The sequence below is a fragment of the Pleurodeles waltl genome, chromosome 8 (genome assembly GCF_031143425.1).
Source record: "Pleurodeles waltl isolate 20211129_DDA chromosome 8, aPleWal1.hap1.20221129, whole genome shotgun sequence".
Classification (NCBI taxonomy): Eukaryota; Metazoa; Chordata; class Amphibia; order Caudata; family Salamandridae; genus Pleurodeles; species Pleurodeles waltl.
The window spans coordinates 222,936,469-222,963,287 of NC_090447.1; positions in this window are offsets into that span (position 1 = coordinate 222,936,469).

A 26,819-nucleotide genomic window follows, 5' to 3' on the forward strand; every position below is an offset into this window, starting at 1 on the left:
GGAAGAGGTCAATTTGGGAAAGGAAAAGCTTTTTAGGGACGGTGGGGTGGGAGGAGGGAGGAGTAATGGAAGTAGAGGATGAGGAAGTGGTTGTTGGATGTGTATGTCTGCTGGACGTGGGTGCAGGTGCATGGGCAGTATGCTCATGTGAAGTAGGTGTCTGTTGGGTGTGTGAATGCTTACGTTTGTGTCCTTCAGGAGGGGGGACAGATGCGGTGATAGAGGACACAGGAAATGCGTGCATGGATGTTGTGGAGGTGTCTGCTAGTGATGTGTGTGTTCTGCTTGGTGTGGTGAAGCTGGTAGTGGATGCTGATGTAGTGCATGAAGGTGTGAGTGTGAACGTGGCTGGGAGGGAGGTGGTGGTGGGGGAGGAGGGGGAGACAGTGGAGGCAGTGGATGTTGTTGTGTCTGAAACTGTATGGTGTTTGTGTGAGTGCCTGTGGGATGAAGTGTGGTGCTTGTGTTTGCCTGTGCCACTCTTGTCTGTTGCCTTGTGTGCATGCTCATCTGTATGTGTGCCTGGGATGGGTTGGGGTTGAGTGTGGTGGGACTGAGAAGTGGTAGTTTGAGGGGGGATGGTGGAAACAGGGACAATGGCTGTCATCAGAGAGGAGGCTAGAGCCTGAATAAATCTCTGTTGGGCAGCCAATCCAGTGTGAATGCCCTCCAGGAATGCATTGCATTGCTGCATCTGGGATGCCAGCCCCTGGATGGCATTCACAATGGTTGACTGCCTAATGGAGATGGATCTCAGGAGGTCAATAGCCTCCTCACTCAGGGCAGCAGGCACAGGCAACTCGCTGAGGGGCTGCTGGGAGGGCGGTACTGGTACGGGGAGTGGCAGCTGTACCTGCAGCTGGGGTGGTCACAGAGGTGTCCGCCACCACCAGGGAGATCCCATCGGAGGAGGTATCTGAGCCTGTGTCATCTCCTCCTGTCTCCGCCGTGGTGCTCCCCTTGCCCTCTGCACCACTGGTTCCCTTGACGTTGGTGGACTCTGCCTCCAGAGTCATGTGGGATGCAGCTCCCTCTGCCATTGGTGCCCCTGCTCCTCCACCAGATGATGCTAATGCACACAAGGACAGGATGACAGGATGACAGACCAAAAAAGGAGGGGAGAGAGACAAAAGAAACACTGAGTAAATTACTGCAACACCACCACCATTGGCACACACAGCACTCTCACACACAACCACCACCCGGATACCACCCCACCAGCCCAAATATGTCATGAAAACCACTGTACTCACCCCCTTGTGGCTGCTGTGATGCACTCAAGTGCCCATACCGCTGAGGGTAGGCCACTGCCAGTATGCGGGCCATCAGGAGGGTCAGGGTCCGACGGGCACCCCTTCCTCGTTGGGAGGCCATCCCTAGCTGGGCCTCCGCGGTCTTCCATGTCCAGTGTCTCAGTTCCTCCCACTGATCCTGACAGTGGGTGCTCTGCCTGCCATAGACCCCCGGGGTCTACACGTCCTTGGCGATGGCATGCCATAATTCCTTTCTTTGATGGGCGCTGACCTGCAGAGGTAATGAAGGTGGGAAAACACCATAACAGTAACAGTCCAGCCTATCGCACACATGGCCCACATACCCGTTTCCATCACCATTGGCCCAGCTCCCAACATGTACACTGCCAACAGTTAATCCCCCTTACACAATGCCTTCACACACATTTCCATGCAACCATGCCACATGCATCGTGCCACGGTGTACTCACCTGTTAGTCTGGGGGCACATGCAGCACTCCTAACTTGGGTAGGACCCCATCCACCAGTTGCTCCAACTACTTCAAAGTAAAGGCTGGGGCCCTTTTCCCAGTCACACGGACCATGGTAGGTTCCAGACACAGGTCACAGCAGCCCATGCAGTGTAGGTCTTCTCCTGTTGAAGGTCACGAAACAATTGAGGTTTCAGATAGAAAATGGAGACCACGTCTGTGGTGGTGTATACCGTTACCGCCGGCGTACATCCCCATTGGCCACTGTAGTCCATAGAGCCCAATATTATCCATTGAGAAATTGCACTGTGGGGCACGACCGCCTACCGCCATGATGCCCAGCATTGGCGAAGTTATCTCACTTCCACCTGTCCCTCCACACAGGACAGGCAGTTGCCATTTCAGTCGGGGTGAACAGGCCTATCGAGAATTGCTGCGTCACAAGAAATTTACACTGTCCCAATACATAAGTGCACGATGTGGACTGCTGTTGTCGTTGTGACAGCCTACTCACTCTTGTGTCCCTTAGATACCTAGTGCTGCTGATGAATAGGAGATGGAGCCATGCCCCAGTGTACAGACTCCTGGTGGACTTAGATACACTGGAGGACAGGCACATTATCCTTACCTATAGGCTGGACACGGCCACAATCACAGAGCTGTATGTCCAATTAGAGCCTGACCTTATCTCATCTATCAGTCATCCAACTGGCATCCCCCCTCTGGTGCAAATGCTACCAGTTCTCCATTTCCTGACAACTGGTTCTTTCCAAGTGACACTGGGCTTGACAGGAATGTCACATGCAATGGACATATCCCCAATATTGTTGGGGCAATTTATGGGACACATATTGTGTTTGTCCCCCCGCCAGAAGGAACTGTAAGACTTTCCACTCCATGAATTTGCAGATTGGGTACCTGGTGGACTAGAACATCTCCCACATCAATGCTAAATATCCTGGGTCGGTGCATGATGCCTTTGTCCTCAGGAATAGCAGAATCCTACATGTGATGGCCACAGGGTGTGGCTTATAGGTGATCCTTGGTGCTCACCCTGTGTATTTTAGTGTATGCCTCTGATGTTAACCTCATAGAACAGTGTGTGGCTAACTGTTGTCCCACACTATTTGCAGGTGACTCTGGCTACCCAAACCTATTGTGGCTGCTTACCCCTGTGAGGAATGCTAGGACAAGGGCTGAGGAATGTTATAATGAGGCACATGGGCAAACCAGAGGGATCATTGAGAGGACCTTTGGCCTCCTGAAGGCCAGGTTCAGGTGCCTCCATCTGACAGGTGGATCCCTGTGCCACACAGGCAAGAAGGTCTGCCAGATAGTAGTGGCATTCTGCATGTTGCACAACCTGGCCCTCAGACGCCACGTACCTTTTCTGCAGGAGGAGGAGACTGGAAATGCCCTGTGGCTACAGTGGACCCTGAGGACAGCAAGGATGAGGAGACAGAGGATCAGGATGTGGACAAGAGAACATCAGTTCTTTCAATGACACACAGGTGAGACAGTGCAACTTCACACTTCTATGACTATTGGTGTATTGTGTGTGGCTGTGTCGTGATGGCATTACCCACTTTTGACCTCTACTTACTGTCACCTATGGATTATCATTTTACAGATGTTGGTGATTTGACAGCATTGTCCCAATGTGATCACTACAGCCAGCTACAAATCATCATTTCTAGGCTCCCACAATGTACAGTTCATTTGTTATAGATGTAGCTGTTTCCATCAATACAAATTTTCAATACACTAGTAGTCAAGTTTTGTCCAAGGGTGTTTATTGTAGTGCTAAGAAATTGAGGGGAAAGTGCAATGGAATGGGGTGATGATGGAGGAAAGTCCAGTCTGTTTGTAGCACAGGTGCATTGTCCAAGGGGATATTGGAAGGGGAGCAATGGCAGTTCAAGGTGGACAAGGTGACTGAGTGGGACACAAGAGGGACAATCAGGAGAGTCTAATTTCCTGGCAGTGGTCTTGGCAAGTTGTCTGGCTTCTGTCTGGTTTGCAGGTAATGTTTGTGAGTGGTTCACCTTCTGTAGGGGAAGGGGTGCTGGTAACCTGTGGGTCCTGTAGCGGGCCTCCTGCCCACTAGCGGCAGTGGAAGTGGAGGGCTGTTCAGTTGACTGGTTAGTGGTAGGGGCCCACTGGTGTGCTGTTGCCTCTCTCATGATGTTGGCCATGTCTGCTAGCACCTCTGCTATAGAGATCAGGGTGTTGTTAATGGCCTACAAGTCCTCCCTGATCCCCTGATACTGTCCCTCCTGCAGCAGCCTGATCTCAGAGAGTGTCTCCTGGACAGTTGGTTCCCTGGTCCTGTCCTCCCCCTGGTGCACAGCAGTCCTCCCAGTTTCCCTGTTGGCCTGTGCCACTGTCCCCTGAAAGGTGTGCCCACTGCCACTGACCCCAGGGCCCTGATTGCCTTGGGGGCGAGGAGTGTCCTGGGTCCCTGTACAGGTGGGCACACTGCTGATTGACATGTCCTGTGGATAGAGGTGTGAGTACGCTGAGTGGATGCAGTGGTGTTGGATCCTGATGGGGGAGGCTCTGTGGTTGTCTGTGAGTGGACTTGGGTGACCGGCTGTCCAGTGGTCCTTGATGGGCCAGGTAGGTCAATCAGATCCAGAAGTCCAGAGTTACTGTCATCACTGGGGGCCTCTTCTGTTGGGGGACTAGATAGTGGTGGCACCTCCTCTCCACTGACATTGGCTGGGGTACCTGTGGGGATGTAAGTGATGTAGTATGCTTCAAGTGTATGACATTTGTACATCCCTGGCTTCCCCTCTATCGTTGGTGTTGCCCTGCCAGCTTTTTCATGTGTATGGTGATGTATTGTGGGTATGTTAGTTTTCCTATGCCGTGCATGCTTTATTGATGGGTGTCCATGCAGGGCTCAGAGGGGTGTCCATGCATTAGTATGGCATGCAGGGCTTGTCATTGGCGTTAGTGAGATGTGTAGGTGTGGTGTGTGGGTTGGAGTGAAGTGAGGGAAGTGAGGATGTGGTTGTGAGATGGCATGCAGGTATTGGGGGGGTTGATGAGTAACAAATGTTGACCCACCAGTGACCAGTCCTCCGGCCTTTCCAGCGAGTCCCTCAGGATGCAGTAATGCCAGTACTTGCTCCTCCCATGCTGTGAGCTGCGGGGGAGCAGGTGGGGGTCCACCGCCAGTTCTCTGTATGGCAAACTGGTGCCTTGCTGCTAAGGAATGTACCTTCCCCCGTAGGTCGTTCCATCTCTTCCTGATGTCGTCCCTTGTTCTTGGGTAGTGTCCCACAGCGTTGACCCTGTCCATGATTCTCCACCATAGCCCCATCTTCCTTGCAATGCAAATCAGCTGTACCTGTGCTCCAAAGAGCTGTGGCTCTACCCTAACAATTTCCTCCACCATGACCCTTATTCCTCCTCAGTGAAACGGGGGTGCCTTTGTGGTGCCATTGGTGTTGTGTGATGTGTGTTGGTGAGGGTGTGTTGGATAATATTGTGGGCCGTGTGATGTGGAGTGCCTGAGGGGTGTATGGGTGTGAGTGTCTAGTTGTCTCTGTGCTCTTCTTCTCTGTCTCCTGGTAGCAATTGGTGTTCATAAGCGTTGTGGGTAATGTGGGTGTGTGTTTTATAGTGGTGTGCGTGTGTAGGTGTGTGGGTGTGGTGTGTGGATCAGTGTGAGGTATGTGTTTTCAGTATTGTCCAATGTGGTTGTTTTGTATTTGGGTGTCCATTCTGAGCGCGGCGGTATGTACGGCCAATGGTTTACTGCTGTTGAATGATAGCTGTAGTGATTCGTGGGTCATAATGTGATGGGTGTTGTTCTGTTGGTGTAATGGTATGGGTTTTGGGTCCGCCACTTTACCACTGACTTTCGGTCTGGAGGATTTGTGTATGTAGGAGTATTCTGTCAGATTGGTGTGTGTGTGTCATAATCTGGTGAACAGATATCCGCCACCGCGGCAGTATGTTGGTGGCCGTCAGCGTGGCGGTAAGTGGGATTTACTGCCAATATCATAATGAGGGCCATAGTCCACATCAGTAGCCATCAGGGAAGTGGACCATTTTATTCATCTAGGATGTAAGGCTTTTACGTTAGGAATGCTGGCCTTTGTGACAACCTCTAAGACTGGGAAGGGAGTAACAACAATTATTTGCTTCCCTTGAGCCAAAGGTCTTTCCTTTATGTCAGCCATCTGAACTGCAGTTAGTATTTTTCAGTGGATACAAAATGCATTTTAGCATTAGAATATAAATGCAGTTAATATGCAATGGGGACTATGCCACCCTCATTGAACGTGCCATATGTGAAACCCATGGCACTTACTGTTATACAGACTACCAAGTTTGGTTTATTTACATGTGTGTAGGTGTTTAGATGTAAACATGTCGTTTTGTAGTGATCTGAAAATCTGTGTATGTTCTGATGTCCAGGGTGTACTGGAAAAATCTGGGGGAAATAAATTGTATAATGGTTTTATGCATTGTGCATAGTCTGATATGTATAGTCTACCTAAGTGAGTAAAACCACTAGTGATTATAGTTTTTCAGTGGTATTTAAAAATTGTAAAAGAGCACACTTCCCCAGGATATATGGGGCCTGATTTATACTTGTTTTCCACCGAATTTGCATCATTTTTTTACCCAAATTCAGAGCAAAACTAACTCCATATTTATACTTTGGCTCTAGACCCACCAAGCTCCAAAGTTATGGAGTTAAAGTCATTTTTTGAAAGTGGAAACCTACCTTGCGTCAAGGAGATGCACGGTAGGCGTTCCAGTGCAAAAAATTACTCTATGGCCTTAGCACCATATTTATCCCCCTGTGCTAAAATCACGCAGGGGGAGAGAAGGGATCAAAAAATGGTGCAAAACCTTCTGGTTTAAGTTTTTTTTTTTTTTAACTCTAACCTGCCTGGTGTCATTTTTTTGGGGCAAAAGTCCCTTCTCCCATACCACCACCCCCCTGGGCTAACATCATTTTTTTAATTCTAGCCTACCCTTTTGTGCTGGCTTGCACCATTCCATAAATATGGTGCCCAGCTGGCGCTCAAGAATGGTGCAAGCCGGTGCAAAACCTTTTGATGCAAAATTGCGCTAGTGCAGTTTTGCACCAAAAGGTATACGTATGCCCCATGGTGCCAGGCTCTTGCCCTCATTTGATAACTTGTATACTAAAAATGGATCACTGTGAAAGGCAATGTTCCTTTTCTTGAAGATACATTTGTAGCCAAGTTCAGTAACTCCCAAAACAATATGATCTACTCCAGATAGATGTGTGTTTCGGTCATCATCAGTGAGATGCATATATCATCAACATAGGACAATCCTTATAGATCAATATCATTTAGAACTGATGTTGCTAGGCAGCAAGGCTTTTCCAATAGCCCTGAGTAAGGCTGACAAAAATGGCACTGTGAGCCTAATGCTGAGAAGGCAGTCACATTTCTGCTTTCAGGTTCAAAATTTTGCCTGAAAACCCCACTGGTATTATCAGAGCCACTGGAATTATGTGGCAATGGAGGGTCAAAATATGTGATAGGGTTGAGTAAATTATGTGGCAAGAAAAGGCAAATTATGCAGCATTTTGCTGCACATTTTGTGATAGTATTATTTCATTATTTTGTCACTTTTAGGCTTGTTAATACTGGGCCTGATTCTAACTTTGGAGGACGGTGTTAAACCGTCCCAAAAGTGGCGGATATACCACCTACCGTATTACGAGTCCATTATATCCTATGGAACTCGTAATACGGTAGGTGGTATATCTGCCACTTTTGGGACGGTCTGGGCATTAGTTGTACATCATTAGTACCAGGTTAACACCCAAATATAGCAATAAGCAACAGAAAGGTGACCAGTGAAGCTTTACAAAGGGCCTTCCGCTGTGTGGCAAGATGTGTTGTTGCATGTTTATTAACTTTTGAACCGTCTGAACTAGAAACAAAACTTGAATTTTGTAAAAACTGCAGATTACGCAGTAGATGATGGATTATGTAGCAAATGAGGCAAATCTACAATTATGAGAAAATTGACGCAGCCACACATTCACATAATTCCTTTGGACGTGGGTATCATCTATTGTTGTTTATATTTGCTATGCACAATATTGCTCTTTAAAGCCATAATGTGTGAGTTTCACATTGCAAATGCAGGTATGTGAATGTTTAAATGTCTATAATCTAAGACTATATAGTAGGAATCAGGTTTAGTTACCCAGAATAAAGGTTACTCATAGGAGATCGGATGGGTTCAATTACTTCCTGGTACTTCTGTTGTGACTGAAATTCCTTCACAGAAGCTTCCGTTTCATGCTTCATGTTTTATTGGTTATTGTGGTTGCATTTGAGGACTGGGCCTTATGGATATATCTTGATAAGGCGAATCCTACTCCTAGGCTATGTAATTTTAGTGTTGTGCCAGGGCATGTGCAAAAGCTCATCATGCATCATATGCTTGTTTAACCTCTTCAGGAACAAGAATGGAGAAAGATGGTAGTTTTGCAACTTCTCATTGTGGGGCTGTTCTAACACACTCTGGGGGCTAATTGACCATCTCTAAGGGAATGTCATAGCTAAGTGTTAAGGTTTTCCCAGAATATTACATTAATAGCACATGTTATGACACCATTGAATTATATATTTAATGTACATAGTCCGGAGGGGCAAATCCTCTGATTTGGAGTTTCTACTTCAATTAAGTCATTAGTAGGGATGGGTAATAAAAAATCACTCTATTCACAGGGGAATACAGGAGAATCCTCAGGGCAAGGGGCATCAAAATATGACCCATCCGCAGAGGCCTAGAGGCAGGGGAAGGGATACCCAGGTCTTGAACTTACCTCTGGCAGCATGTCCATATGTTGTGGTACTAGCAAATGTACTTCGGTCCACTCAGCCCAAGTCAACTGACCAGTTGATCCGAAAAGTCTTCCCCTTGGTAATGGAGTCCCTGTGCTCTGTGCACCCACTTTTACCTCACTACATTATGGCAAAAAGGGTGGGTCTGTCACAGAAAACACAACCAGCTATCCGCACAGTTGTTAGCTTCAGAAACCCAGCCATAGCTCTTAGCATTCTGTGACAAAAAGGACATTTATCACTAGCTCCTGCTCAGATAGCTGTTCTCCGCCAGGGCTATTTCTATAAATCGTGTGCCCCTGCTAAATCACAGCACAACCTACCCCTTGAATCCCAGATAGGTAAAAACATGGTGTGTCAATCGGTGAACACCCCATGGCTAACTCTTAGTAGCAGATACCCCCCCCCCTAGAAGGGTTGGAGGGCTATGATTGACTGGCAACCCCGATTGACATTGTAGGGGTTGAGGTGGGATCACAGCCCTTTGGAGCCTCCACAGCGAATGATCCCCATTGTTTACAATTAATGCGATCTCATGGAACATTGAAGGCTTTAGGAGTAAGGTAGGGGACCCTGAATGGTTACATTGTACGGTAAACTGCCACTTAATTTGCCTACAAGAAACTGGGGGTGTGGCCCCGCCCAACATTGATGGATACAGCACAAACGATTTGTTGACTTTGCTATCAAATGCTGGTAGGGCCAAGGAGGATCTGGTTATTTTTGTTATAAATTATTTTCCAGGAGAGATCATACAATTTTAAAATGACTTGATTTACTATCATTTTTTTTTGTGTGATTTCTCAAGCAATCGGGACCTGCTGATTATTAATTATTACAACAACTGCATTGATGGGGCAGCTCCAAAGATGGTGGCAACCCTTGTGGGAAGGATCAAGAGTAACATGAATGCCCACCACAAACCCATGTAGCTACTCTGGTTCGGTGATTTCAATACCTACTCTTGCACAAAACTCACCAAATCAGTTTGTTGCATAATAGACAACAAAGTAGAGCCCCTAACCCATTTCTCACATGCTGTTCACAGTAGCACTCTTAACACTACCCTGGTAAAATGTAACCTCCTGATGATGAACGAGGTGGGTGAGCCTAGGGTGGCTGGCCCGACCTATATGAGCGCAAACCGTACATCCACGATAGTTTATGTGTTTTGCAAAGATCTTCTAGGTGCTAGACGGTTTCCATGATGGTCACATTTAATGGTTTTAGTCACCACGCCCAGCAGTGTTGGAAAATAAAGTTGGAGAGTGGAGGTAAGGCACATTCAAAGGTCGGATTCATGCCAACACTAGCTAGAAAGAAAGTGTTCAGCCTTATTATGTAGAACAAAGTGGATAAGACAAATTTGTTGCACACGGTGCTCAATAACAACCAGGCAGAAGTTTCCATGTGTTTAGATGAGAGAGCTGATACTACCAATATTATGGTATTTATGGTAGCCTATATAGTTATTACAGAGTGTGTAAAGCAAACATTGACTGCCAAATCCCACATGCAGGGTAGGATTGATACAGCCTGTACCAAAGCCCTCTATAATTTACATGCAATCCTATATAATAAAGCCAGAGATAGTGCCCGTGTTAGGGAAGCAAGTTTGGGTATAAAACAGCCCTTGGTACTAGGAACAAGGAGCATGCATGGGAAGCCGTGCATATTGTGAGCCTTCACATGAACCGGGCTGCCTTTTTGAGGGTTGTAAATGGAAAGCACTTTTGAGAAGATGCGGATCCCTCCATAGATATTCACTTACAGGACTCCCTCTTGGTGAAATATTTCTCCACTATATATTCCACTCAAACAGGAATCCCAGAGGTAAGGGATACTAGTGGATCACAAGTCGAGTCCACCCATCTAGTTTTTGAACTAGAGAAGGATCTGAGAGCCTTGAGGGAAAGCTGCAGAGGCAAGGCACTCAGCTTGGGGTTCTGGTGGACCTCTACATTCACTGCCCGGATCTTTGAGGTCCCTGATCATAAATGTCTTTAACATTGGTGTGAGGGCGGGCCCCCTGGCCACGTCCCCATCTTTAAAAAAGAAGAATTACAGGCCAATTTCCCTCTTGAATGCAACAGCTAAAGTAATAATAGGAATACTGTTGCACAGACTGGAGGAGTGGCCTACTGTAAACCGCATCCCAGCAGACACTTATTATGGCTTTAAGAGAGGGATGAGAACCAGCAAACAATGTCTGAACTTGAGCCTGTTAATTGGCTAATACACGGTCACAAAAAGAGGGCCCTTGATGCTGGTGTTTATGAATCTAGTGGCAGCTCTTGGCTATGTTTCACATGCTAAACTTTGGGCTGTCATGACCCAAATGGCCATTGAGGAAGGCAGGTTACCTCAGAGGCTAACGCATGTGTACGTTTTGGAAAAAAACAGGGAATGCACGGACCAGTTTGATATGCAGCAGGGTGTGAGGCATGGGTGCTTCCTCGCCTCCTTTCTGTTTACGCTTTACTCTAATAGAATTAAGGCTGCACTCATCCTTACATCTAAAGATCTATTCTCCTTTATGCAGATGATGCAGTCCTTGTGGCTAGAACTGAGAGGGCTTTGCAGGGGTTGATTGATGAGTATGTCATCTTTATGCAGGATTTGGGTCTCCACGTAAATGAAAGTAAAGCCTTCACAATGACCTCTGGTAAGAGGCCCAAGAAGAAACTAGTACATTTTGTGAATAGTATTAGAGTGGAGGACACTACCTCCGTCTCTTTCCAGGGTGTTATTTGACAGTAAATATGCGTGGACAGCAATGGTAGGAGATAGATGCGCTATGTTAGAGAAAACAATCATGGGTATATAGAGATTCTGTGAAAAACTAGGATTCAAACCGCTAAAGGTTCTCCTAAACATCTACACTGCTAAAGCAGAGGCGATCGCCTTATACAGGGTGGCTGTATGGGACATTGGCCCTCATTTCGACCTCGGCGATCTTTTTTTAAGACCGCCGAAGTACCGCCGTGCTGAAGACCGCCAGTGTTGACAGTTTTCCGCCCGGTGTATTGTGACTGCAGGCAGCCCTCTGTCCTTTTTCGGATGGAGAGCCTCCAGCAGCCATACTGGCGGTCGGCGGGGAAGTGGAGGTTGCTCCACCTCCATCGCTGCGTCATCAGAACACCGTAAACCGAATCACGTCCCATGATTCGGTGTGGCGGTGTTCTGGTGACGGGGTGCTGGCGGCGGAGCAGCCCCCATGGATCCCGTCCCCATTCAGAGGATCAACAGACAAGGTAAGTTGATTGTCCGTTAGGGGAGGGGTTGGTGGGGTGTTGTGTGTTGTGTGCGTGCATGGGTGTGTGCGTGTGAGTATGTAGAGGAGGTGTGTGAGTGCGTGTTTGCATGCGGGGAGTGTGTTGTATGTATGGGAAATGTGTGCAGGTCAGTCTGTGTGCATGTCTGTTTGTATGTGTGCGGGTATGTGTTGTTGTAGTGTATGTGTGCATGTAGGGATGTGTGTATGTGCATGTTGGGGGTGGGGATGGGATGTGTGTATGTGCATGTTGGGGGTCGGGGTGGGAAGGGGGGTCCTGCCACCTTTGGGGGGTGGCAGGGGTGTGGGGGGGTGGGGTGAGAACTCGGGTGGGGGTGGGGGTTGGTGGAGACCCCTATCAGTGCCAGGGATGGAATTCCAAACCACCCGAAATCCATGGCGGTATGCAGGGTCCTGATACCGCCAGCAGTCTGGTGATGGACGCCGGGCTGGAGAGCGAAGTCTCCAGCCCAGCGGTCGTCACCGCCCTGTCTGTCAGAGTAGAGAAGTGGCGGATGACCATGGCAGTAACCGCCATGGTCATAATTCAATTTTTTTCCACCAGCCTGTTGGCGGTATTACCGCCACTTTTCCCCTCGTCCGCCAGGGTTGTAATGAGGGCCATTGAGGATATAACCCACATCCAACTAATAGAAAACAGCTTTTTCAAAAAACTCTTACGGGTGCCCTGATGTTGCCCTAACTCTATGACTTATGATGAGCTGGGCGCCCATTACATAGCAGATAAAATCAAATTCGCTTTCTTATTGCTCTGGCGTGTTTTTATGAATGTTTTTGCAAAGTTTTATTTGTATGTGTATATATTGATTTTTTTTATGCAGCAGAAATGCTGTAAATAAAGATTATCCTGAGATCATATAACGGATGCATTTGTATAAATTTCTTATTTTTATAGAATGTGATTTGCATTTTTTGAATTTATACTAGTTATATCATAACCTTTACAGCAAGATATATGATTCAAATTCTGAGACAACATTTGGATAACTGTCCCTATTCCCACAGCTTCATATTGTTTCATTTCACATTGAAAACTATTCTGTTTTTGCACTGTGGGCAGTTACCTTGGTAACTCTATTAGCAGCTATAAATTTCTTCAGATAGCAAAGATCTCGTATCTTACAGGGTCAGAGGGTGAGGGGTGTCCTTGATTTTTGTACATCTCATGTAATTGGACCCCAGTGGAAAATCCCTTCACGTATTGACACATATTAGGCCAGATCTCCCCTATCCCTGACTAGCAGCTGTTTTTCAGGTGCATTTTGTTTCCAATCCTAACCCTTTTTTTCCTGATATTTGTAAATTATTTACGTTGATTCATTAATTGCTAAACAGCTCCAAGGAGACAGGTCAATATTTGTAGTTTAGAGCTGTTTGTAACCATGTTCAAATATATTTGGCATCACTTCTACAACAAAAATAAATGTTACTTGCTGTACAATAAACACAGGTCTTTGCGAACCAAACAATTGTTAATGTTATGCCTCTGTATAATAAAGCAGCATAGAACTTACAAAATGAAAGACACTAAAAGGTGTTACATATACTTCGCTTTTATGAATCTTTTCCTATCTGAAAGTTATAAGGATCTTATGGCGCTGTACTTCCTGGCTGAAAGCCATCTTCCTGTTTCCTCTGACCAATTTATCCTTAGGGTTTGTAATGAAAAAACTATGGCTGGAAAATCCAGAATGTAACCATTTTCGAAAATAAATATAATATATACACACTGAGACAAATAAAAGTTGGAATAAAAAGGAGTTTAGCATGTGAGCACATAGCTAGGGGATGACACAAATTGTGGAAAATTCAGGTTTATTCTACCGTACTAGGGGCCAGATGTAGGAAACCAAAAAATTGCGACTCGCAAAATGCCAGTCGCAAATCGAAATGCAGGCAAAACAACAGTGCCAAAAAAGCGACTCGCACCCGGACTCGCAACGCAGTGTGCGAGTCCGCCGATTGCGAGGTCGCTTTTTGCGACTGTGCAAAAAACGAACTTGCAATTTGCGAGTGGCTGTCGCAAATTGCGATTATCTTGTTAATTGATTACAGGTACTGCAGAACACTCCAGAAACCACTCCAGATCACTCTGGAAACACTTCCTGGCACATGATGATGACATCACAGCCAGGAAGTTTACTAATACACCTGGGAGGAGGGAGGACCACACCCTTTTATAATTGCTGAACTGCACACAGGAGAAACAGCAGCTGCCATGGAAGGAACTCCAAGGAAGAGAAAGCTGAAGTTCTCTGAGAGGGAGCTGGAGGTGCTGACAGACGAATGCTGTCAGCACTATGACGAATTGTTTGGTAAATCAGCCCTAAATGTGCCTGAAGCCACCAAGAAACAGCTGTGGCAGGACATCCAGGACAAAATAAATTCCCTGGGGGTGAGCCACAGGAGTATTGATGACATCAAAAAAAGGTGGTATGACCTCCGCTCCCGGACCAAGGAGAGGGTGGCTGAAAGGCTCCGGGAGATGAGAGGCACAGGAGGGGGACCATCGTCTGTGCCACCACCCACACCCCTGGAAGAAAGGGTGGAGGAAACCCTGGAGCAGGAGGCAGTATCCGGATTTGGGGACCTGGACACCTCACAGCCCAGCACATCAACCGGTGAGTACCATGTGACATGCCTGTACCCCTATCAATGCCATACCCCCACCCACCATGTACAAAGGGGCATGCTCAACCAAGATAGCTCCATTTCAGGGTAGCAAACACCAGAATGATGCATTATGGTAAATGTAGTCAAGTAGGCAGTTCATAGTCAAATGTTTATTAGGAAGTGTGGAACAGATAGTAGACAGTGACAGTCTGTTCCGCATGTCCCATGGGTCTCCAACAAGACACCACCACTACTCAAATCAGCCAGCCCCATAAGGACACCTCAGGACCCGCCAGCACTCCCACCTGCACGGCCAACATCATCCCTGCAGTATCCACACCTGCTGCAACTGTATCCCACGAGGCTGCGCCAGCAACAGACAGGAGTGAGACAGTGGAACTCACAGGGCAGCCACCGCTGCGCAGGTGACGCAGGTCCAGGACATCAGGGCTGCAGTCCGGCCAACAACCTTCCAGCACCAGTGAGGCACAGCTGCTGCATGGTCAGTGCCTACAAAATAGAATTTTAGGGAGGATTAGTGGTGTGCTGCACCGCTTTGTGCGCAATAACGAGGCCAGCATGCAGCAACTGAACTCCAGGATGGACATGATATGCACGAACACTGGGGACCTTTCCCTAGCCATGAGGGAACTGGCGGGAGGACTACTGGCCCAGGCCGACGGTGGGCGGCGCAGGGACCGTCAGCTCCTGCACAGACTAGACAGGATGGCCACATCCATCAGCAGGCTGGCCATGAACACCACAGGCCTGTCGAGGAGGACAGTTGGGCTGCAGGTGGAAATGGGCCATTTCGCTGGGGATGTGGCTAGGGGCCTGGGACGTCTCACCCACATCATTGACTTGATGGAGGCATAGCATTTGTCTAGGGGCACAGGGGAAACACCCCAGGACAGTGAGGAGGGCTCGACAGTGAGCAGTGTCTCTGCCACAGACAGTAGGGTGCTCAGGAGTACCAGGCAGAGCACAGCAGAAGCACCAGGGACCAGCGAGGCTGGCAGGAGGGGCAGAAGGTCATAGAGATTACCCTGGTCCTGTAGAAGTGGCACATGACGTCAATGTGCCACATGCCTAGTTTGCATTTTCATGCCCATGGACATTCATTACTTGTATATAGTTCAATTTCTGCACTAATTAAATAGTTATTTTTGTTCCACTTAACAAATGGTGTTTTTGGTCAATAGGTGAGTATGGTTGGAGTTGACACGCACCTTCCAAAGTATTGGTTTGCGATGTGTTCCCGTCTCAGTCTGCCTTGATTAGCTATACTCCGATCCCCATGATGGCGATATGGTTGTTCTTGCTCTTCATCATCAGGATCTGGGTCTGCAGGGGTGAGAGGTAGCCCACGTCGGGTGGCTATGTTGTGGAGGATGGCGCATGCGACCACAATTTTGAATGCTGTAATGGGGGTATACTGGAGGGCACCTCCACTGCGGTGGAGGCATCTGAATCTTGCTTTCAGGAGTCCAAAGGTGCGCTCTATCATGTTCCTGGTCCTCTTATGTGCATTGTTGTATCGACTCTCACATTCATTGCTGGGTGTTAAAAACGGAGTCATAATCCATGGCCTTAGAGCATATGCACTGTCACCTGTTGGGCACAAAAAGTACACTGTTAGGAAGTTCTGATTGTTGTGCACAGTGACCTGTGTGTATGTCTGCAAGGTGTATGTAGCTCTAGCTAGGAGGTATCCGTCTCCAAATTCCCCACGTTCCAGGCGTTGATGTATCCCACTATGCCTAAAAATGTAGGAGTCATGGGTACTACCTGGAAACTTAGCTACAATGTCAGTGATAACATAATGGGCGTCACAAACAACCTGAATATTCAGTGAGTGGGTACACTTTCGGTTGCGGAAAATATGTTCCAGGTTTGCAGGGGGGCATATTTGAATATGTGTCCCATCTACACATCCTATGACATGGGGAAAGTTGGCAATGCGGTAAAAGTCCAGCTTGGTGCTGTTAATTTCTGCCTCATTCCTTGGTAGGTATATGAAGCGTGCCATGTGTGTGACTAAGGCATCTAGGAAGGCCCTGAGGAACCTTGACACTGCACTTTGGGATACCCCACCTGCCACAGCAATGACCCCCTGATAGCTCCCTGAGGCCAAGAGGTGCAGTGAGCATAGCACTTGCACATGCGTAGGGATGGTTCAGCCACGCAGAGTCTGGTGTTCTAGCTGTGGTTTCAGTAAATCAATTAATTCTAGTATGGCTGCACTGCTAAGGCGGTATTTATCGTATATCTCATCCTCAGTTTGCTGGAAAAGAGTCTGCCTTGTTCTATATATCTTCTCCTGTCTGTGGCCCCTCCTCCTCCTCTGCTGTGCGGCGTGGACTTTCCTCCTCACTGCTATTAGGTATATCTCCGCCATCTTGAGTAACCCAGATGCTTTCTGGGTCTCCTTTTATGCTTTGGTTATGGTTACCACCTGCTCTGAGTTAGTGGTAAATGGTACATGCAAACTGGGCTTTTTGCGACTAGTCGCAATTTGCGAATGCAATTGCATAAGCTTTGCAACTCGCAAATTGCGACTTGCTATTTGCGGGTCGCAAAATGGGGTCTCAACTGTTGCGACTCGCAAACGGCTCCCATCGCTTTTTGCAAGTCGGAAATGGGGTTTTTGAATCCCATTTCCGATTTTGCATTGTCGCAAATAGCGAATCGGCCCATTTGCGACTCGCAATCTTTTGCTACATCTGGCCCTTATTTCGTAAGACTGACTTGATTAGAGTTTTTATTTGGCACTCTAGGGGGCCATAGACGAAAGACAATAAATATATAATTTAACAGACTTTCTCAAAGACTGTTTCCAATAAACATTGTAGGGTTAATCAGTTTTGGCTTTAGGGGGGTGCGACTGGTGCAGCCACACTGGGGGCTGACATGGAAAGGGGGTACTGACCTCATGGGGGGCACTATGTTTAGGAATAACTTACAATTTAAAAGCACCTGAAGCAGAGTTCCATATGAAACAGCTGTCAAGCAACAACAAAAGTGTCAAGATAACTCTTGTGATTAATGTTCCTGACAGAGAGAGATCGAGTTGTCTTCAGTGGCAGTTTTGAGTTGTCATAAATTGGTGCAAAGGGTTAATATGGCTACTGCAAAGAACAGATCTGTACGTTTTGTAGCTGAGTGTAGTAGTAAAGCTAGCTTTTACTAGAGTGTTAAAACAAATGAAATGTATGTGAGAGAGCTGCTATGCAGAGATGAGGGGCACCAAAAATGATTGTCACACAGGGCACCCCCAGTGCTAAAGCCGGCCCTGGGGTTACTTAAGAACCATTTATGCTCATGAGATGCAAAGTTGAGTAATTGTTATTGAAATGACCTCTGTGTGCATAACAAAATCACACAATACCACTGGAGCAAAAATGTAACCCTTACAAGGTATGAGTCTATGGGCCAGATCACAAAGAACGAGGCGTATCAGTCCTGATGTACCACTTTTCTTGTGCCACCCTTAATCCCCCTAATGTCACTATGGTAGTGATGTATTTGCAATACAGCACAACATGGCACACGTTACCAAAATAGTGTCAGAATTTATGACGCTTTTGCAGTGCTTTGCTGGATTAGCGCCAATAATTATGGTCCTAGTCCAGCACAGCACTAGGGAGGCCCATAGGTTTTAATAGGCCAGTCACTTTAACGCCTGCAATGTTCAGGCATTAAAAATTACGGACAAAATGATGCAGTGCATTTTTTCCAGCCTCCGTGCGGGAGAACGCCTCCTGAATACATAATGTCTAGCGGAGGCTTAATGTGGCACAAGGGGTTACAAAGTGGTGCAGTGCTAGCATTGTACCACTTTGCAAATATTGCACGTCGGATATGCCTCCATAACCCCACATTAGCGTAAAAAAATGATGCTAATGTGGGTCAAGCAGGTGCAGGAGACTTTAAAACCTGTCTCAATATGGTTCTGAATCAAATCAGGATCGGTTAACACAGAAATAAATTTAATCATAGTCTGTATGTAGCTGTGATTTGGGTTACATGTAAGTGCTACCCTTTCTAATATTAAACATTGAATCAATGTTTCCTCTTCCCCGTACACCAAAGTAAAATGTGGAAAAAATATCAAGCTTTGCATAGCCCGAAAAGTTGTATTGTACACTAAACTAATGTGCACTCTATTATCTATCTTAGCACGACGGTAAAATCCACTAAGAAAACTTTCTTCACTCATGAATAATTATGCAATCAACTTCTTTAATGTTTTTAAAGCTTACTGTCCCTAAAATCAAGCTCTTGATCTGCAGACACTAACATACTCACATCAGAGCCAGCATTCGCTGGTAATTTCCCCAGAGACGTGACAGTCGCATCACTGCTGGTATCGTTTCAGACCGCAAATGCCAGGCTAATAACCTTAAGAAATTACTAAAATAAGGATTATAGTGCAAATGAGAAAGGTGTCAAAGTCATAAACTTCAGATAACTACAATCAAAAAGACTTAATTTACTTTTACCCTGCATGAACTAGTCTTGTCTATTTTCAGTCATTCAGATATTCTCTGACATTTTCCCACACGTTTCTCCTCACTGTTCTTTCAGTACCACTCTATGTTTCTGTTAATAACATGTCATGACTGCACCAACCCCTACTTGACAAGTGAGATTCATTTACGACCCGTTTTGCATAAGTGACTCCATTCCTTTTTTGTTAAATAGGCGGATCGTCCAATAAAATCCGTTTCTGTTGAGTCTTGTCTTTACAGCTGTAATTTGTACTGGTGTTAGGAGACTAATCCGCGGTGATAAATAATGCATATCGGAGAAAATATAACGTTAGGATCGATAATGTCCTACTTTATTTCACATTTTCAAAAATGCACTCATGGCTTCCATACTTTACTACCCGGTAGGGAAACGTATTTCTGCAATCAGATGTTTGTATTTACTAGTTTATAAAAAGGGGGCATTTTCAATCCTCATCCGAAGAACTAAGGCCTGAAGAAAGGGTGAGAGCAACTGATGTGGTGTAAAATTAACTGATACTGAGCAAACTAGAAAGTATATCGAAGAGCTAATCTTCATATTATCAGCACTCATAGTAGATTTGTTGCTAAGTGAAGTATAATGCATATTCGCAAGAGTAAAAGCAATAGATGGCAGTCTTAAATCATGAATTATATAAACTATTCTTAAGCTATTCAACTACCGAATCGCAGAGGAAAGTGTCGTTTTGCGTTCAAGGTAATAATTTCATAGAATTATGTAAATATGTTCTCTCTTTGGCAGGAGGAGGAGCATGTCAGATTGCGAAATATATGTTTTACTTGGTCACGCTACACTCTTACTTTTTTAGTTTGAGATTTTTTTAAAGAATATCCAATTTTTCGCAGATATTTGTTTTGAATATTTATGATATAGGGAAACGACTAAGGCACTTTCAGGTAAGGTGAGTTCTTTAATTGCTAATACTGTAAAGACATGTATCGGGTTAGTGCTAAGAGGTCCGGAACACAACACTTTTTGACCAGGAATCTTGGTGGTAAATAATGCAGTGTGTGGTGCAAACCGATTTTACATCGGCATCACGAAGACAAGATTCTGAAGGTGGTAACGTGTGTCACGTTTTGTGTGGCATTTTATTATGGTTTTGATATAACCCATTAATCTTTGTACTACTGTATTTTTGCACTGTTTTGTTGCAATTTGATGATGTTGTGCTGTACTGTGATTGTTGTGTTGCTGTAGCTTTTACTTTTTTTAGTGTTTGCCCTCCTTTAATTGTGTTATTATGTTGTTTTTTGTGGGTTACTGGTTTACTGTATACTTTAAATATGTCAGCAGTTGCAGATACATTTCCAGGCAAAAGCAGCTTTAACGTTCCCGTGACAAGCAACTAATTAGCACTGCAGACTGATAAAATAGCAGTGCCTGATCTCTGCAACTGCTTGGGCACTGGTCAGCCTTACAACAGTTTGGTACTCCCGTTATGCAACATGGCCCATTGTGACTTAAATAGTTGAAGAACTGGAGCCAGCAGTATTTTACAACTTTTAAAGTATTAAACGGTTGTCTGTTAACAGGTACTTTAAAGGAAGGTGCTGGTTTGGTTGGGCATGTAGCAGTGTGTTTACATCCAGTTGCCTAATTTAATTTCCTGTTAGGACTGTAGAGTACACTTCTATCACACACTCATACCATTAAAGTGTCTGTCTCCCCAGAATTCCTATGCGCAGTTGCTCGTTGCAGTTTAAACCCACTGCAATTTCACATGGTAAGGAACACGGTTTGCCTAAACGTGTCTTTCTAAGGCTAGGTGGTTACTAAATAAAGGTAGGACATGTTAAATATTAAGGAACCATTGGTTTCCCCCTCTAGACAGTACAAACGTGTGTTTGTCATTGTATAGGTAATCTTTTCCATAAGCATATTTTTTTAACTTCTTTTTTTGGATCATACCAAAAACTTGATTCGGAGTTATTTTTTTCTTGTTGATATACACGTATTTAAATTGTGAAGGTGTATTCCTGATGTGTGTAACTGAAAATCAACTTTCATATGTGGCATGCTGCCAGATTTCAAACTGTTTTAGAACCAGGTTGGCCTGCATCCCTGCTCCTGTAGGCTGGAACACATGTTGCAGACGGGCTATTTATGACTGGCTTCTTAGACGACACTGAACTACATCTAGGAGCACAAAGGCTTCAGCTATGTCAACAGTGACAACATGTTTGGGCATCTCTATTTAAGATGGGTACAGGGAAATGGAAACATATGGCAACACAAAATACCGCTTTCATCGTTATTCTTAATAAAGTGTAGGTCTCAGAATCTGATACCCTGTATGCCCAGAACAACTAAAGATGGTTTGTCTGTGCTGTCAGCAGGATAAAAAAAAAAAAAAAAAACATTTCCAGCATTGGGAGAGTGGAGTATACCCAATCTTCACCTGGAGACATCAAGGCATTTCCAGAGAGAGAAAGACTAGGGCCATTTTGGATGAGAAACTCTGGAATGATTTTCAGTAAATTGGAAAACGAAGTGTGGAAAAGGAGGTGCGTTTTTCTTGACGTTGGGTATAGGAATTCTCCACTCATTGAGACACAAAAGGCAGGTTCTATGGAGAAGACCCAAATGACCTCTTGGGACCTCCTGAGAGAGCACAGGACAGAGAGAGGTCTTACCTGACCAGGTGAGGATTGTAGGAGAGACATGGGGTGACCTGCACAATATGGCGGACGTTTATGGAATTTAGGGTCACATGTACGAATGATTTGTGACTCGCGAATTGGTCACAATTCGTTTTGCAAAATGCAAAAATGGCTGTACACTATGTACAATAGGCATGCACAAAATGAGCCATGCAATATCAGTACATTTTGTGACCAGATTTAGCATCTGGCAATTTTAGGAAATATCTAATTGAAAGCCATAAACAGCATGTACAAGTGAGTCACAAATTGCAAATAGTCTCAAAATGACCCGTTTGCACATGCACATTACCACCAATTTAAATCAGGTGGTAACTGGTTCCAAAGTATAAAAGCAGATGCAAAATGATTTAGAGCTTCCTACAATGAATGCCCTGTACTTGATAGCGAGGAGGATGTGCATACTGGCTGCTAAGCAGAGGACGAGGCGGAGACATGAAAGGGTATTCTGAGTCACGCTGACCATGTTTGAGAAAATAGAGGAAATGATCTATGAACAATACAGGCTGAGTAGGAGTGTCACCCCAGAGCTAATTGTAACTTTAAAGCCACACCTTGTAAGCAGCACGTAGCGCAGCAATGCAAACCCCAACCATGTCCAGGTGTTCCCTACATCTTTTAGCCAGTGACAGTTAACAAAATGTAATAATTGTGGCCAGAGGGGTGTCGCAGAGCATTCTTTCACTTTTTTTGCAATTTCACAGAAGCCAGGCTCCTCTACATACACCAACACAATTATCTGTTCAAGAATGATGTGGAAATGCAAACAGCAAAAATGCAATTCTACAAAATGACCAGATTCCTACAGGTCAGGTGTGTAGACGGAACCCATGTGGCCATATGTCTGTCTTCCAACCTGGAATCTATATTCAGGAACTGCAAAAACACCAATTTCCTGAATACCCAAGTGGTCTGCAATGCACACAACATCTTCACAGGTATTGTGGCTCAATTTCCTGGGACCACCCATGACTTCTCATGTTCAGGATTAGCAGGATTTACCAGTGGCTGGAAAGAGGGGAGTTTGATAAAGGTTACCTGCTAGGTATTGTAAAGTAATGTAAACACTTATATGTTATTGCCCAATAATTGCTCCTTGCATGTTGTCTCAGGTACATATTTGCTTTGTCAGGTGACAGTGAGCATGCCTTGAGGCTAGGGTTCCTCACACCCTACCTGTCTCCCAACAACTCACACAAGAGGTGTTGTAACACAGGACTTAGGCACACATTGTCAGTGAGTGAGCAAACTTTTGGGCTCCTCAAATCCCACTTCAGGTCCCTGCACAAGAGCGCTTTCAGAAGAGTGGAGGAGCTTTCACTATTTGTGACCAATTAGTAAGTCACAAAAAGCAATTTCCTATTTTGTGGTGAAACTCAATACTGAGTCACAAATTTGCCCATGCATGCAAACCTACATACAATTTTGCAACTTCCTAATTGCAAGTCGCAAAAATTCTCAATTAGAAAGTTGCACATTCTGCTGTTCATCAATGTGGCCCTGAGTCATTTCTTGACCACTGTTAGAAATTGGATCTCTAGTAGGCAGAGGTTTGCACCCTGTCCAAGTAGAGACCACAATCCTAGTCAGGGTAAGTCACAACACAATCCAAAGTATCCTCTGCTCACCCTCTGGTAGCTTGGCACAGAGCAGGTAGGATTAACTTAGAAAGCAATGTGTAATGTATTGGTGCAATAACTCATACAATAACAAAGTGAACACACCACAAAAAGTACTCCACACCAATTTAGGAAAATAGCTACAGAATTGACGCTTCTGCAGTCCACACAGAACCGAAGTTCTGGTTTGGCACCCAGTGGGGCAGCCTTTGGTACCAATACCACTGGGCTGGAACTGGGACTATTTGAGATTTCAATCACCACCATAGCTAGCATCTTGGCAACTTCCTCCTTGATACTGGCTCTCACCCTATCTGGCAGCCTGTACATGTTGTTCTTTACAGGGGAACTGCCTACCGTGTTAATGTCATCAACACCTAGATGTGTGAGTCCAGGGGTGAGGGAGAACAGTGAGGCAACCTGTCCCAGAAACTAGTAGCTGTCACCCCGCTTCTCTGGAGTCAGGGGGTAAGAGAGGTTGACACCCTCCACTGACCTATCACTTTCCTGTGCAGAGAGGAGGTCAGAGAGAGGATCACTCTCCTACTCAACACAATCATCTGTCATAAGGAGCAAGCTCACTTTGGACCTCTCTTATGGCAAGATGTATCAATAATTCCAATAGCGATTACCAAATTGCAATTTTTTGTTAATCACAATTAAGTCATCGCTATTGGAATGAATGAAACTCTAGGAGATTCATATAGCGATTTGCAAGGGCTCGCAAATGTACCTACCCCATTAAGATTCATGAGGTAGGTTGCAATTTGAGATCCATTGAGAATGGCTGCAATCACAGGGATGGTGGCCTGCTGGGCTCAGCAGACCATCATGTCTGTGATTGCTTTTATATAAAAGAATATATATATACATTTTTTGCAGTCCGTTTTCCTTAAAGGAAAACGGGATGCATTTAAAAAAGAAAAATGAAAAGTTATCTTTTCATTTTTTAAGAGCAGGTGGTGGTCCTTGGGACCACTGCCTGCTCTTAAAAAATGTTTTTGCATGCATTTACAAAGGGGAAGGGTCTCTTGGGGACCCTTTGCCCTTTGCAAATGGGTTAACACCAATTTGAAATTGGTGTTAACTGCAATTGTTTTGCAACCACATTCACGGTCCCAAAAAAATCATACATACTTCTGCTACTCGGTGTTCAGGAAGGGACGCCCTTGACACGCCCCTTCCTAATACTGTCACATAGACTCTCATTATTCTAATGAGATTGCAGGATTTCGAGTAGCAGAATCACCTGCGGTGTGGGAGACTGAGTCTGACCCACTACAGGTGACACCTGTCGATCCAATCCGGGTCCCGCTCCGGCTAACTAGCAGTGCCTCATCACTACCCCAAGGCAGGGATGACTGGACAGCCGAGCGCATGACATATCTGGTTTCTTAGGGAAGCCGTGGTCACTCAGGTCTCATCCGTTTCTCTCAGTTACATTAGTCTCACATACACAATGACTAACAGAGGCAGTATATATTTCAATAATGCTTTAATAAAGCAACTGCATCTTAGATAGCAAAGAGTGGACTGCAATAACCAGGACGATACAGCATGACAAGATTAAAATTGTCACAAGGAGAGTGAAACATAAAAATAATGCTACCATATTTTCACTAGAGTCAACAAACTAATTCCTACCTAGGCTACGATAGAGCACAGCGTGTTAAGCTCTAATTCTGCCCTTCAGGTTCGCCTGGGAAGACATCATCCCCCATACCTGAGCAAAGGCCTGAAGTCTGAAAAACAGCTGTTGTGAAGCATTCAGCAATTAGCATACAGTTGTGGTTCTCTGGCTGGAATCTCCCTCTAACTTGTGAGGGACAAGGAAGTGTTTTTATAATAAAACAGCTGATGTTCTGAGAAAATGTCCCTACCTAAGGATGTGTAATTTCTATGAACACCAGAGACTAAATTTATACCACGTTCACTGGCAACCTATCTTACTGGAGCCTTGGAAGAAGCACAGAGTGAGCAAGAATGTCTTGTTTGAGAACAGAGTGCTGGCCTAGGCAAAAACAGTCAGATAGAAAGAAAATAAAACAAGACCATAAAAGTGGCTACTGTACAAATAGTAAAGCAAAGCCAAATAAAATATATCTAGGTTAAAGTGCACAGCGGCAGGCCTAGTATGTTAAAATAACATGCATGAAGCTATAACTAAAATGGCTACACAACAATACCAAATCAGTATTTAGTCAAAAATCCAATTTGCAATCCAGTAACTAGTTACTGAATCGTTAATTGTACTTGATACTTCCCAAAATGCATGTTTGTGATTGCAAAAAATGTTTGATACATCTGGCCCTAAGTGACGATTGAATCTGTTTACCTGAAGCACCCTTAGGGCTTTTCTAGGGGCCTGGTGGTCCAGTAAGTAAGTGGCCCCCCTTACGCTCCTTTATTTTTAAAATGCCAGTCCAGTGTTCTTGGAGAGCTTTGGGCTCAACTGGCGCCATGACCCATACTTTGTCATCAGGCTGAAACTCCACCAGAGTGGCCTTCCAGTCATACTATCATTTCATTACCCCTTGACTGGCCTAAAGGTTGTTTTTGGCCTTTTTCCAGAAGCAGTGCATCTGGTTGCAGAGAGCCAACATGTAGCTGACCTCATCCTGCTTGGCTTTCCTGGGAGCTTTCTCCCACCCCTCCTTGACAATGCTTAGAGGTCCCCTACTTGGAGGACCCCCACTTATGCCATATGGCATCAGGGAGGCCTGCAACCATGCCCTTCAAGGTCTTGTTGAAACTCTCAACTAGACCATTGGATTAAGGGTGTTAGAGTGAAGTGAACTTGTAAGTTACACAACATGCATCCCACACAGATTTCATCTATGAAGACATGATGTTAGCACCTCTGATAGACGCAATCTCTAGCTTGCAAACAAGTGCCATTTATGAATAACCTGTGACTCACATCACATCAGCATCATGTTAATGATCCCATATCTGTGATGTAAATAGTCATATGACACATTACCGTTACCTGTCAAGTCCCTACAGAAACAACATTTGTGTAAAAATTTGGATTAATATTTTGGATGGGTGCGCCAACTCCAGGAATAATCACAAATCTTCTTAAGGTGAACTCTCAAAGTCAGTAAATTAACTTGAGATGAAAGCCTAGTAGTTTTGACACGGAACAGATAAGCTTAACCTAAAGTCAAAACACCAAACAATGAAAATCCCAAACCGAATAAGAAAAATAGTGTACAATGTAATGAACAAAATGACACTCAAAATTACAAACATTTAATAGGGAACCGGAGATATGTTTTTTTTGAAGATTTAAGGGAAAATAGTGGCAAAAACTACACATGTTCAATGGCAGTCAATGCGATTTGAGAGAAATCACAATTGAGCCTGGGTTTGGTACAACAAGTGGACTGGTTCTGGTGAAAGTCTGATAGTCAAAAACTTTGGAAAAGTTTAAAAAATCCCAAAACAGAAATTGGCCTGTCACTCTTTTAAGGAAAAATCCCCCTTGAGCCGGCCACCAAGGAAATGTAGCTG